The sequence below is a fragment of the Felis catus genome, chromosome B3, assembly GCF_018350175.1.
Source record: "Felis catus isolate Fca126 chromosome B3, F.catus_Fca126_mat1.0, whole genome shotgun sequence".
Classification (NCBI taxonomy): Eukaryota; Metazoa; Chordata; class Mammalia; order Carnivora; family Felidae; genus Felis; species Felis catus.
In genome coordinates, this window is record NC_058373.1 from 91,573,869 (window position 1) to 91,588,259 (window position 14,391).

The 14,391-nt window shown below is 32.0% G+C and overlaps 1 long non-coding RNA gene across 1 annotated transcript in view; it reads right to left on the reverse strand.

Annotated features, from left to right (window-relative positions):
• Positions 1–14,391, reverse strand: part of LOC109500819 — a 142,851-nt gene that overhangs the window by 97,725 nt on the left and 30,735 nt on the right. The gene's annotated exons all lie outside the window — the stretch shown is intronic.

Sequence of the window (14,391 nt, forward strand, 5' to 3'; positions counted from 1 at the left end):
TTAGATAATTATTCACCTAAATAATAAATTGGGAAATAGTCATTTAAGTATTGGAAAAACAGGTTATCTCTAATGTTTTTATGAATGTTATAGCTAATATAACAAATTTTTATAGCAAACTTATGGCTAAAAACTAAAAGTTTATTCTATAATATTGCCTTCCCTGCTTTTTTCTGACCAATAAACATTTCTCTTTTAATCAGGGAGTACTAAAAACCCACATTCTGAAACTACCCCCTAATGGATTTGCTCATTTGCAATGTTAAAGAAAACTGACTAATCACATTTTGCTTGGAAATGTACCATATACAGCAAAACCTTGGTTTGCAAGCATAATTTGTTCCAGAAACATGATTATAATACAAAGCAGTTGTATATCAAAACAAATTTCCCCATAAGAAATAATGGAAACTCAGAGGATTTGTTCCACAACTTAAAATATTCATATAAAAATGATCACAGTATTGTAATATAAAATAATAAAGAAAATATAAAATGTAAAGAAAAACAAATTAACCTGCACTTACTTTAAAAACCTTTGTGGTTGGTGTGAGGCAGACATGAGAGAGGAAGGTTAATGTCTAGGACAACTTGCACTATCATTAAGGAATCACTGCTATTCGGTGGCTTATGGGAATCTTTTTCTGCATGGGTGCCATTGTATACCCAGAATGGATTTTGACTACATTAATAATAAACTCTTGTCATAGAATGTATTTAACGTAACTGGCAACAAGGCAGCAGAGTAAAAGGTCTATATCTGCAGGTAGCTTGACTTAGAATGGAGGAAAGCATCCCTAAGGTTACTCTGGTATGGAAAAGCAAAGGACTGTCCATAGTTGCTTTGAAGTGACAAAAAATACAATGACTAAAAATCACTGCTTTCTGCCAAACATCGTGGCCTAAGACCGAGCATCCGATTATGGGAGACTATTACCCACAATCCCACAGTGAGAGAGAGAAAAGAACCATTGACTCAGTTGTGATCACGTGACATTCAGCATCACATACCACTCATATTCCAAGGCATCACTCGTCTATCAAGTTAAAATTTATTAGAAATGTCTGTTCGTCTTGTGAAACACGCACAGAGCAAGTTATTCCACAATCCAAGGTTTTACAGTACCCTGTAAATGGTGATTTACTCCCATCTGATAATTATTTAATATCAATAATTAAGTTCATGTAATTGTTTTCTAAATTTAAAATATTTGACGCTGTAGTTTATATATACATGTTATATATATATATGTATATATATATATAAAACATGATACATATATGAGTACATACAACATATTATATATACATATATATATATATATATATATATATATATATATATATATGATTTGCATAGATGTGTATGTTATCAAATTGCCTCTCCTGTGGTTGCTTTTCTTTGAAATATATTTATTTTTATCCAAATACAAGTAATATGATTTGATGGAGGAAGTGGATCTGAAATTACTATAGCAACTAGGAAAGCAATTTAGATGAAGTGATAGGAGGTCACTTAAAGAACTAGTGAGAAGTTTTAAAGCAGAATCCAGAGCGCAGTGGGCTGAAGAGTCAACAGATGATAAGAAATTTGAAACTGCATGTCACATTATTTTTCTGGAAACTTGATTATGCATGGAAAGAAAATGGTAAGTAGATATTATAAGGAGAAGAGAGAAACTTTTATTCTGTTTATAAAACTCTTAATAAAATATTTCAGAAAACTTGAAGATAATAACACATACACAAAAGTTGAAATCTTAATATTCCACCTACAACCGTAACACTTTTCTATCCTGAACTATTTAAAAAATTATTTTGCAAAAAGTTCTTTTGTATTTAGCAGAAAACCTGAAAAAATTATGATAAAATTGTGTATGTTTTTAACCTAAGACTCTTAGTTGTTATTTTGTCATGTTTTTTTTCCATGTTTATTTATAGATATAATGCATAATAGTATATAACTTGGTACATATTTCCCATATATCATATATTAACATAATAATATAAAAATACATTAATTATAAGTTGATATATACTGTATATAATTTTATATTTACATACATAGCATACTTGCTTTATGTTTGTGTGTGTGTGTGTTTGTTCATGGATATAGTCTTTATCAAGCCATTTGAGACAAAGTTGCACATATCATGATCATTAAATTATTTCAGCAATCTCTCTTAGTAGCAGGAACATTCACTTACATAGCCACAGTAAATTTTGAGTCACTGAAGTTAACATCCGTACAGTATTACCTAATACACAGTTCATAATCAAATTCATCATCTATACTAAAATGCCCTTCATAAATTTTTTTTTCTGATTAAGGATCCAAAATATAATTAAACTTTGCATTTAGTTATAATAACTATTCTCAAGGAATAGTTATTGTTTAACCTTTGTGAAGAATACAGAAGTTACTTAGAGAAATTTTGGAACTGTGTTAATAATCTGTTCCCCACTGAATTAACAACAAATAACTTTAGCCTCTGTTAATTAATCCTGCCTAAAACAAATATAATGATTGCAAAGCAGTGCAAAAATGTCATTGTAAATAATACTTTTCCTTTCTTACCACTGTCTATATCTATTATCTATATCTATATCCAGCTATCATTTTGTGTGTGTGCAAGATTTTGTGTTTATTCTATTTTCCTACATATTTATATTTTTGCATAAATTATGGACATATAGTTCTTTTTAAAGAATCCAATATGCTATATAATTCAATACTAATACTAATCAATTATTTACTCAAATTATTTTACCTACTGGAACTTCCTCAAGCTGAATTTTTTGTCCTTTGAAATATCTCCAATAGGTTCTGAGCACTTCAGAGACATGATAGGTTCATCATGTATTTTCCCTGCCCCACCCCTGGAATCACCTATTCATCTAAGGACCATGAGATTTATTCATTGGAAAAGAAAGACACATTCTTTGAATCTATTGAAATGCTTTGTCTTTTTATTAAGTTTATCTTTCAATTTTTTTTTAAGTAAAAGGCAATCATCTTAGACATTATATTTCAGATAATTGTTATGCTAATACATTTCTTTTTCAAAGTGAGTGATAATGTTTGTGTGAAAAATTAACTTGTAAGGCTTGGATTATTTGCAAATTTTTATTATTTTCTGGGAAATGACAGAGCAAATACTTAATATCAAATTACATTCTAGCCAGCAGTTTGTAACAGTACTCATTTCACTCCACTCCCATTTGCTATGTTCAATATTAAATACTGTTCAACAGTTTATTAAGAAATTGTTTTTGCTTATATTTTGCATTCACTGGTACTATGAATGTTTGTCAAGTGCTCTTTGTAAATTTGACTATTTGAATTTCTTCCAGGAAACCTATATTCACAAAAATTATCTACTTCTATATTAGAATACGAGATATGAAATAATATGTAATTCATCAATTACAATAACTATTTGTAATATTAGTTGCATTTGTCCAGTTTTTTTCTAAAATATATCTTGTGTGCATATGTGGAATATTTATATATGTTTGTGAGCATATACTATACAAATACATACATACATATATACACACATACATAAAATTTCTTATATTTATGAATTTACCAGAAAAAATACCACACAAATTTATCTAAATACATGCGTATGTGTAAATATATGAATATGTACATAATGGTCTGTATATATGCACATACATGTATATTCCAGGTATATATTTAATGGAAGGCATTCCATAGCGTTCCATTAGAATTGGAAGAATTGTAAATTCTTCCTTTGCTTTTAAGTTGGTAAGACTGTTCAGTTACAAGTTAATAAATATAATCAATTTTACCTTTTTCTTTAATTTCATATTCTATTTTATACTTAATTTTAGTACATTTGAACACTTATTTACATTTGCATGTTTTATTTTTAATGTGATATGAAAATTCTTCTATCAATCTCTGTCTCCTTATTTATCTAATAAATACTATACATACAATTGATTTTCAGACATCTATAGCTTAGGCCCATTTTAATAGCATTCTCTTTGTCCAATGATATTATATATGACATAGATTTTATAAATGTATTACCAGTATATATTTATAAATAGTTTCTTCTGTTTATGGGGTCTTTTCTGGTATACATGGCATGTTTGTTTTGCTATTTGAGCTATAAAACTTATTTTGGTATGTTGTGGGAATAGCCCCTCAGTGTAACCTAATCATTGTTTCTTTATTCTTCTGAAGTAATTTAGAACAGGAGAGCCAAAACAAAACAAACAAGAACAATAATGTGGCAGAGCTAGCCACTTCATTTAAACCATCATATATATTTGCTTTTCCAGAATTAAATAAAAAATCAATTCTAAATTTTCACAGTTGTATATAGCCTGTTTGTTCTTTCGGAAACATGATGTTTCTCTATTTTCTATTCTTTATGATGTGAGAAAAAGGCTATAGTTTTCTTCTGAAACTCCAACATATTCATCTGATATTTTATTTCCTGTTTTTAATACTCTAGGAAATCTATTTTTAACTGTTTTTTAAAAAGTATATTCATTTGGGGTATGTGGGTGGCTCAGCCGGTGAAAGCATCCCACTTCAGCTCAGGTCATAATCTTATGGTTCCTGAGTTTAGCTCCACACTGGGCTCTCTGCTGTTAGCACAGAGCTGGCTTCTGATCCTCTGTTCCTCTCTCTCTATCCCTCCCCCACTTGCTCTTGGTATCTCTCAAAATAAATAAACTTTAAAAAAATAAAGTATATTTATACATTTTGAGAGAGAGAGAGAGCAAGTGAGAGGGCACAAGGAGGAGGGGGGGGAGAGAGAGAGAGAGAGAGAGAGAGAATCCCCAGCAGGTTCTAAGCTTTCAGCTCAGACCTAGACATTGGTCTCAATGTGACTAACCACGAGATCAGGATCTGAGACTAAATCAAGAGTCAGACACTGAACTAACAGCCACCTATGCACCCTAGGGAATCTGTTCTTAAATTTTACTTTCAAACTGGTTATTTCTCTGTTTGGAAATACATTAACTTTAAGCCAACTTACTGTATGTTTATACAAGTTCACTTTCCTGTTCATTCACTTGGAATATGCAATCATCTAATTTTAAATAGGGGTAATACAGCCTTAAATTTTCCAGTGTTGTTTGACTTGTTGCATCAACTAGGGCCTCCAGTGCCTCAGTGGATTGGGACTTGTGCCACCTTAAGACTGTAGACTAGTATTTTTCTGTTAATAACTTAGCCTGTGAAGTTATACATCTATTTGCTACTTAAGAGTTTTAACTCCATGTTGATTTAATCAACTGCCTTTTAAGATGATGATGTGTGCTGTTCCCCTAAACTGTCCTTTAATGCTGGATGCAAAAGAGAGAATATCCTTGGGTAAATTGTAATCAATCATAGTGGTATTCTATTTAGCACATTTTACTAGCATATTATATGGGGTATTTTCATATCTATTCTTGTAAGTAATGTTTGTATATTGGTGCTCTTAAGTAATATTTTACCAAGTTCCATCTAATGATTCTATTACTTCATGAGGTAAATGTAATTAGTTTATGTGATTACTGTCCTTTGGTCCTCTGCATATAAAGGTAAGTCATCTATCTTCTATAAGTATTCTTGGTTTCTTTGTCCTTCAATCTACTCTTTTTAATTTATCTTTAGCTACCACAATCTGTTATTGAGGATGTTATGCTGCTTCTTCCACAGCATCATTTAAAGAAACACGTCTTATCTCCATCATAATTCATTTTCCTATAATAGTTGACAATAATCTCATATTCTTTTACTTATCAGTTCACTTGATCTTATTTGTAAGTTTCTGTCCTTGCAAAGTAGATCATATAAAAACTTTAACAGTGCACATTATCACGTTAAACAAAGTCACTGCTGGTTATTAACAATTCATCAGAATATGCATCAAACTGAGTCCTTGTATTTACAAAATGTTCCCTTGTTCCTTCAACATGCTTCTTTGTGAAGTTACTGTTTACATGGTGTTAGACTTCCTTCTATTTATGATAGCATTTCATTTGACTTCAATTCCTGAACAGAGAAACTATGAAATAACTCATTTGTTGAGTGGTTTAATGAATGACTTCAATATGAATACTTTTTATATATCATCTAAAACATAAGTATCATTGGTGTTCTTCAGATGGAATATTTGAAGATATGTAGTGTTTTAGTTCTAAAAATAGGTACATTTGCTAAGATACTACACATATATGTATGTAAGCATGGATTAATGATACATGTGAGTTAATATATATAATGTTACATTATACATTTTATTAGCTTGGGATATCATAATAAAATACCACATATGGCATGGCTTAAATAGCAGAAATTTACTAACAGTTCTGGAGGCTGGAAGTCCTAGATCAAGGTACAGGAGGATGGGTTTCTTATGAAAATGGTCTTCCTAGCTTGTTGACAGTTGCTGTTTATCTGTATTGTCTTATGGCTTTTCCTTTTCTCTGTGTGAGGAGAGAAAGAGATGGGGAGGGAGGGAGGAGCGAGGAGAAGGGGAGAGAGGGAGCCAGCTCTCTGATGTCTCTACATATAATAACACTAACTCTATCAGATCAGAGCCCCACCCCTTGAACTCAACCTTAATTAATTCATTATCAAAATACAGTCTCACTGTGGGGTTAAGACTTCCACATATGCATTTTGGGGAAGATATACTCTATCCATAACATTTGCCCAGTTTTATATTGCTAAATAGGCTTGTGTAATTCTCTTAACTATTCCCAATCATTTTATTGGTGGGAATTCTAATTCAGACTGTCTCAATTTATATCGTCTTTAGATTTTCAAATGTACAAAATCAAACCAGGCATGACCTAAAGTTATAGTACTCATATGTAATTCTTCAAACAATTTTTAGAACCATGAATTTATTTATAATTCCTTTAATTAAATATACAAAAATTAGGGTGAAAAAGGCAGAACTTATTTCTTCTTATTATGTCAGTAGAATGGTAGAATTAAAAAGATTCTTTTGAAAGTAACTGTTTCATGCACCATAACTTAACACTGTTGGGACCAAAGATATTCTTTCATTTTTAGTTTTGAAATAAGATGTGTTATTGTGGGTGATTCAGATAGAATCTGCCTTAACCATTCTTTATTCATACTCAGCAATAATTGGGGCTCATTTCAGAATGAAAGGAAAGTTTTTGTGTCTTCATATAACCATGATTTAATAGAGAAGGAAGAAGTAAAATGGAGAGGAAATATACTGAAAAACTACATGCTTTCTCCTGACCAACATACCACCCAGTATATAAGATTTAGAGATCTGCCAAGTTATCCCAATTAATTACAAAGTAATATTAACCTTTCAGAACTTTTCTTTCTTCTAAGAGACATATTGACTGATTCCATTATGCATTCAGTCTTTCTCAAAATTGCAAAGCTTTTATATCAACAAGCTAAAATATATCTATATCCCCACAATATTCTTTACATCTGATAATCACCCCAACCATTCTTTGCTTGTGCACACAAAACTCTTCCACCAATCCTACAGAAATTTAAGATGTGGGGCATCTGGGTGGCTCAGTCGGTTGAGTGTCCGACTTAAGCTCAGCTCATGATCTTGTGGCTTGTGAGTTCGAGCCCCACATTGGGCTCTCCATTCTCAGTGAGGTGCCTGCTTCGGATCCTCTGTCTCCCTCTCTCTTCTCTGCCTCCTACCCTGTTCTCTCTCTCTCTCTCTCTCTCTCTCTCTCTCTCTCTCTCTCTCTCTCAAAAATAAACATTAAAATTTTAAAAAAAGAAAAAAAAATCAAGATGTTATCAGCACAATGTTGATATTTTCAGCTTCTTCTCTGAAGATTCCATTCATCTTCATGCTTTAATGCAAATTCATTATTTACCTGAGAAAACTGTTGTCCTGTGCTGCCCTCTCAAGAAGAGATTTTGTGTTGTTCAATATACCATATGCAAGGGGCCTAAAGATGAATTTATTGTTCCATGCTCTACTCCTAAACCATATTTATTATGGTTCTCTAAAATAACTACAGATCATTTGAAACTGCTCTCAATTAGCTGTACTTATTCTTGTTAATTTCCAACATCCTGATGATTGCCCACCTGGCTTACTATCCTCTCCTCCACCACTGTTCATGTCATTATTCTAGAGCTCATTCACTTCCACACACATAATTCATCTAGTACCTCAACCTCCTAACATCTAACCATCTTTTCTTCTCTTCCTCCTAAAAAGAACTTACATTTTTTTTCACTATAGACCTCGTCACCAATAATATCTGTAACACCTCCAAAACCTCAATTTCAAATACCCATCTCCATCACTGTCTAAATTTCAGGCACATGTAAGGAAGTAGTACCAACTCTACAGAATTTTCTTCAACATTATTAAATACTCCAATCAAGTGGTGACTATCCATTTTTTCACTATCACCCCCCTTCTGTCTCACTACAAGCACTCAGTTCCCATTATATTACCTGAGTCAGCACCATAACTAATCATTTACCAATATACTTAACCACTCCATTCTTTCATTGTTTTCTCCTGGCAAAGACATGAACAAATGTATTTGTTTCATGAAATCATCTATGATGCCGTATATCATAGGAAAGTGTTCGTGTTTTATCGTAAGAATTAGGAAAATAAAATAAAATGAATCAAGGACTGACATGTATTGAGTTGTAATTTAAAAACAGAATCCAAACTGTTGTGTGGAGAATGATTTAAAACATACAAGTTTAAGACTAGAAAAAACAGGTGAGAGTTTTAGAATGGTACACATGAAGACATAGTGTTATGTAGATATTTTCAGGTAAAATCTTGAGACTGAGATTTTTCTGCCTTGGTCACAAGCAAACTTCCGTTTCTGTAGAGTGTGGTAAGCAGAATATAAAACTGAACCACATGGAGAAATCATACATTCTATTGTATACAGCAATTTTCGCTGATAACAAAATTTAAATCATTCAAGAATATACATTGGCAAGAAAGTACTATCTTGAGTTACATCAGAAATTCAGAATTCACACAGTTCATACATATCTAAAGACTGTCCTGTATAGCAAAACAATTAAGGATTCAGTGAATTACAGAATATTCCTGACTACAAATCAATAGATTTGCTGATATGAGAATATCTTGATATTACATAAAAAAGAATGTTTTCCTTGAAGAAATTTAAAATTCATCTGTTATTTAAGGGAGAAATAATTAGAATATTATTAAGACTTAAGCAATTAATTAGAATATTATTAAGACTCAAGCAATAGTGTAATGTACTAGGATTTACTGAGAATATACCTTACATTTTCAAGCCCTCATTTGAATATTTGTGGAAGACCTTTTTTTCCTTACTAGGCATTTTATATCACAATTTCAGAGATAGAGATAAAAATTGATGACTATTTAAAATGCTGCATTCCATTCTATTGCTAATTATATTGAAAATATAGCCCAGATTAACATGGGAGATGTAAGTCATAGAAATCTCATTAAAACCCATTTTGTTTTGTGTTCTGTCTTTAAGATTTGATTCACAATCAGGTTTTACTCATCCTGAAATATAATATGCAATAAGTTGGTATCTGACTCTATTATGGAGTTCACTTTCTATTTATATTACATGTTCAAATAAAAATAGAAATTTACCTATTTATACTTTCATAAGAAGTATATCATTTCTCCTTAAATTTATATTGTATGAATCTAAACAAAAGCTGGTACGATAAAGTAATATTTTTAAGATGTTACACATATAAATAAAATATGAACCAATAAAACCTCTAATGGCTTTCAAAATGTATGATTCATACTTCAATGCATTATTAAGCAATATAAGCATTTGAACTAGAAATTAGTCCAGAAACACTAATATCTACCCAAAGAAAATACTCTGGATTTTTTTGTCTTGAAAATTTCACACTATCAATTAGAAGTTGATGTTCTGTTTCAAGAAAACTCTGTAAATGTATGTTTGCAGGAGGGATTATAAAAATGTATAATAATATATAACAAAAACATTGACCATTTAAAGAATCTCAATAAAAGTACACTTGTGCTTATACAGAAATTTGCTGTACACAAACACACCATATCCTTACTTATGCTAAACTCTATACATACAAGCAAAAAGCACAAGAATATTAAAACTAATGTAGAAATAGAAAACTAAATCATCTTTGGAAGTAAACTCACATTCAATTGGGGACTGAAAAATCTAAGGAAGTTAGTTTTTAAGTAAAAGGCTAAATTCATCAGAGGTAGCAAATATCAAGGGAAAACTAATGTTACTTACTAATTTATAATTAATATATAAAAGATAAGTATACAGAAGCATCTCAAAGTGCTTGAGAAGTAATAATTGAAATATTTGCTTTAAATCATTTCATATTTGCTATTTCTTTTCTACATATAATCACATACTCAGTTACAATATAAATACTTTATTAAAATTTAAAAGATGAATAATAAATTTTTCTGTTTTCTTAAAGGTATATTTCTGACATTTTTATTACCTACCTACCTAATAGGCCCAAAGAACAATCTAGTAAAGATGATGGAACTAAATACAAAATATCATTACATTTAAATATATTTTAAATGTAATAAAGCTATAGAGCAAAGTGTTTTAAATAGTTATCCATTCAAAAGATATTTACTCTTTAATAAAACCATATTTTACACTAAATGCTGGGGATACAATCATGAGAAAGACCCAAGTTTCCTTTTCTGAAATACTCCTAGACATTAACTTCTAAAAATATATTTTCACTTTATTTCTAAGAAAATAAAAACCATCTTCCCCAAATTTCTTTTTGCCATACATTTTGAAATGATTTATTAATGTGAAATTCAGATGATAATTGGTAGCACTAATAAAAAGTGCTATGTAGCTCATTTACAAAATGTCTTATAAATCACAAGGGTAATTTAGGGATCTTTGTATAATTACAACTTATTCTTTTTTACCCCTCTACACAGCAAATATCTTGTTTCCCAAAGCTCACATTAACAAATTTGTTAAATAATTTTTGTAGTCTGCTTCAACAGCTTTTTAGGCACTAGACTGTGGGAAGGAGAAGGAAACATATAGTCAAATCAATTTAAAATAAATAAAGATTACTATGGGAGTACTGATTCTTATGTAAAAGAGTGAAGTAGGATTCTGGTAATCAATCCTGAATGCATATATACAACTAAAATATTTAGTGATATATTCACCCTTAGATCCTTGGATTAACAATTTTCTTCAAATGTAATTTTAATGGGCCCAATATTTTATAGATCCAAAAGACTAAATAATTAAATCAGGCATTATTTAGATGATTATATTATTGATTAAAGGACAAAATATGCTTTAAAATCCAGACCCAACTCTAAGAGGAGACCTTTTATTGCTAAAGTTCAGTAGCATATATTGGTTGTTTAATCAGTATATATGGTACTAACCACTTAAATAGTTCACAGTTCTATGGGTTAGCATGATCAGACAGGGTTAATGGATTTTGAGGAGAGAGATACGGTGGCAAAGTGTCATTATCATATTATAGTGAGGATACATACTATCTACTCCATTATAAAGTTATTCTTTTTTTACCCCTTTTGCACAGTTATTTCTTTGGAAAGAACATACACAACGTATATGTAAAGGAGTGGAAAGGTATGTTCTCCTTTCTTGAATGGAGAATATCTACATATTTTATTTGGATAACTTACATATTTTAAAGTATATAACCTTAATTCCATCTGTAAATCTACTCTTGTTACATTATGTATAAAATCATGGTTTCGGGTATGCATATATTAGGCAGGAGTGGGCATTATTCTGCCTAACAAAATGGACATCCGATTGTTTGAGCATCATTTGTTGAAAAGGCTATCATTCACTATTGAACTGCCTTAATATCATTGAATATAATTGTGTTGGCATATTTCTGAACACTCTATTCTATTAATTCCATTAGTCAATGTATCTATTCTTCTATTCTGTCACCAGTACTATGCTCCCTTGATATAATAAGTCTTAAAATTGGGTAGGGCAAATACTATAATTTTGTTCTTCAATGTTGTCTAAGCTAGGTTGTCTTTACCTAGCCCACCACTGAACCATGTGAATCTGATTCCTTCCTATTTAGAATTTTTTTAGTCTATTTACTCTAGTTCTTTAATACGTATAAAGCTATTGGGGCACCTGGGTGGCTCAGTCAGTTAAGTGTCCAACTCTTGATTTCAGCTCAGGTCATTATCTCAAGGTTCATGAGTTCAAGCCCCACATCAGGGTCTGTTCTGGCAGTGCAAAGCCCACCTGGGATTCTCTCTCTCCCTTTCTCTATCCCTCCCCTGCTCCCTTGTGTGCTCGTGCGTTCTCTCTCTCTCTCTCTCTCTCTCTCTCTCTCTCTCTCTCTCTCTCTCGCTTTCAAGATAAATAAGTAAACATGGGCTCTTGGGTGGCTCAGTTGGTTAAGCGTCCGACTTCAGCTCAGGTCATGATCTTGCAGTCTGTGAGTTCGAGCCCCACATTGGGCTCTATGCTGACAGCTCAGAGCCTGGACCTACTTCAGATTCTGTGTCTCCCTCCCTCTCTGCCTGTCCCCTGCTTATGCTTCCTCTCTCTCTCCTTCAAAAATAAACTTAAAAAAATTCAAAATAAATAAACAAAAAATAAATAAAACATAAATATAAAGCTATCTTATTTTTTTTCTTGTGTGAGTTTTCAGTAATTTATGTTTTTTTTAAGAAATAGTCAAATTTGGGGTCATAGGTTTATTCAAACTATTGTCTCTTAGAATCCTTTGGTGTTCATGTGATCAGATGACCCCTTTTTCATTTTAAATATTCTTTGGTTGATTGCTTCTTTTTATTTTTGCATTCATCCTGCTTCATGTTCTCTGAGTTTTCAGTATCTGATGTTTAGTGTTTGTCATTTATTTTGAAACTTTGTGGCCATTATCATCTCAAATATTTCTTCTTCTCCTTTCTCTTTCTCAGTCCCTGTCTTTTCTGTATATCTATTACTTGCATGTTATACTTAATATTTTCCCATTGTTCTCAGATACTCTTTTTTTCTTTTCCCCACCATCTTTTCTATTTGCATTTCATAATCATAAATTTCTAGGAAATTACTCTCATACTTACTGAGTTCTCACTGTATTGTGTATAGTGATGACCCCAACAAAAGCAATCTTTATTTATATTATTGTGTTTTTCATTTCTACCATTTCTTTTTTATTCTTTCCTAGGTTGTCTATCTCTTTGCTTACATTACCACTTGTCCTTTGATGTTGTTGATTTTTCTTATAGAAACTTCATCAGATTAATCATAGCTATTTTATTCCCTACTGATCATTCCAACATCTATGTCACATCTCTGAGTCTGTTCCTCTTTATTGCTTTGTATTTTCAGACTGTTTTGGTTGATCTGTTGTTGTTGTTTTGCAAGTTTTATATGTTTGTTTATAAAGAGTTACATTGGGCAATAGGAACTAAGATAAATAGGCCTATAGTATGAAGATTTATGTTCACCTAGCTATAACTTCATCTGTGCTTAATGTCCATTGTACCTGTAGGTATCAGAGGTTTCAAGTTCTTCCAGTGTCCTTGTTTTTGTCTCCTCTCTTGATGCTGACCTTCTTATATACATAGTACAGTTCAGAGATAGTCTGTGTCTTAGTTCTTAATTTTTTTTAATTTTATTTTAGAGAGAAAGAACAAGAAGGCCAGCAGGGGAGAGAGGTAGGTGGAATGACAGAGAGAAACCCAAGCAGGCTCCATGTTCAGTGCGTAGCCTGATGTAGGGCTCCATCCCACAACCATGGTATGGCAAAATGAGGCAAAATCAGGGGTCAGGTGCTCAACCAACTGAGCCAGCCAGGAGTCCTGAGAGAGTATGTGTCTTATAGTCCTTTCAGCTACAATCTTCTCTCATTATACTTGTGTCTTATATGGTGGTAAGGTGTGGGAGATCGCAGTGAATACTACACCCTTCTGACCAAATCTCAGTATTTTACTGAACCTGCATCTCAAGGCTGCAATTACCAGAAGCGTTATGCAGGGTTTATTTCTATTTATTTCCCTGTATACATTTTTGCAATCTATTTCCTTGAAAACTCCTGTCCCCTTTTAGTATGATTTTTAATTCTGTTTTTCCCAAAGGTAAGACAGAGAGGCTAGAGAAAGATGAAACAGGGACAAACTCCCTTTTTCCAGGACAGGTAAGTTTCAGAATTGTATTTTGATAAATTCCTTGCTCCCCAGAGAATAGGCCTTTGCCATAAAATGACACTGTGCTTGTTTCACAGTGGTTACCTTCCTATTCCTGCTGCCAGATCTTCACTAGGAACTCCCCCATGAGCACTTGGTAATGTTTCTGTAAGTAAAACCAAGGAAAGTAAGGGGGACTGTCTAAATA